This window comes from Tupaia chinensis, unplaced genomic scaffold (genome assembly GCF_000334495.1).
Source record: "Tupaia chinensis unplaced genomic scaffold, TupChi_1.0 Scaffold138910_1, whole genome shotgun sequence".
Classification (NCBI taxonomy): Eukaryota; Metazoa; Chordata; class Mammalia; order Scandentia; family Tupaiidae; genus Tupaia; species Tupaia belangeri.
In genome coordinates, this window is record NW_006198801.1 from 1,691,890 (window position 1) to 1,693,469 (window position 1,580).

The following is a 1,580-nucleotide window of genomic DNA, read 5'->3' on the forward strand; positions in this document are numbered from 1 at the left end:
CTATAGAGAAAACCTCTCCAAAAAAAAAAAAAGAAAAGAAAAGAAAAAAAAGAGAAATGAGTTCCCACCCTCCTTGTCCTTCTGGGACCCAAGCTCATGCCGGATAAGCGGGTACGCGATGTCCTCGGTCCCTGTTTCCCTGGCCTCTCTCCTTCCACCTTCCCTGGCTTCCTAGACCCTGGAGGTGTCCCACCTGGGTGGAACTAGGAGCCCAATGGGCGTCACCCAGCTCCCAGTCGGGACAGGTCCCCACTTGTGTACCCTTAAGGCAGACGCGGTGGCGATGGCCCTGCCAAGTGGTTTGGGGAGGAGATGGGAAGGGCTGGCTCTGGGGTTCCGGTGGCTGTTAGGAGCGCTGTTGCCACACCAACCCCCCATAACCCGACGGCTCCAACCTCTGGCCCTACCCTGAGTGGCTGTGAGGGGTGCAGGTAGCAGTTGTGGTATTCAGGTTTTTGTGGGGTGGCTGGGGCTCCCCTCTCTGGTTAGGGGAGGCGGGGTCCCGTGCCTGGCACGCTTTCCTAAGAGTTCTGCAGCTGCGCTGGGCTCAGTCGTATTGGAGGAGGACCAGCCCACAGGAGAAAACGCTCATTGCACTGCGGTGCCAGTGCTTCTGGAACTTCTGTCCTGAGCCACGCCCTAGCAGGACGCACCCTGGCTTTGCGCCCAGACCCCATGCTTCGTGTGACCTCCTGGCGGCACCTTGACCAGCAAGGGTGCTGGAAGCGCTGTTGGCTCCTGCTCTGTTTCTCTCTGGACAACACACACACCCTGTAGCAGAAACTCGCAAAAGGAAAAGGGTTTATGTGCCCTAAATGATTTTGAGGAAACTGGGTTTCTTTTTTCTTTTTTGAATTATTTTATTTAACTTTATTTATTTAATTACTTATTTTAATTTGACCAGAGAGGGACAGAGTGAGAGAGGGAAAGTGAGAAATCAAGCTGCCAGGTCCGGGACTGCCAGTTCCAGGACTCAAACCGCAGTCGACCCTGTGGGAGTCCAGTGCCCTTAACCACCATGCCATCTGCTAGCCCAGAAATTGGGTTGCTAATATATATCTCCATGACTAATTTCCTGAGTCCCTTTTACCTGTTAGCCACTGTGCTAGTCATTCTTTGCTTATTTAAAAAAAAAATTTTTTTTTTGGAGAGGATTTTGCTATAGGGCACGTGCACTCGCCAGAAAGAGAGAGACAGAGAGACAGGAATCAAAAAACCACCCCCACCAGGGGGGAATGGCCATGCCACAATCCCTGCTCCCCTATTTTCCTAACGGGATCTTGGACATGCACACACACATACCAAGCGTGAGTTTAAGTCACTGCGTCCAGGACTCGAACCAAAATCGACTACATAGGAGTTTAGTGACATAGCCATTACACCAACTACTGGTCCCTATTTAAAAAAATTTTTGTTTGTTTGTTTTAATTTTTTAAAGAGATTTTTGTTATAGGGCATGTGCGCTCACCAGACAGACAGAGAGACAGAGAGACAGAAAGTGAGAAATCACCCCCTGGGGGGGATGGTCACGCCGCAATCCCTTCTCCTCCATTCTCCTCTCAGGATCTTGGGCATGCACG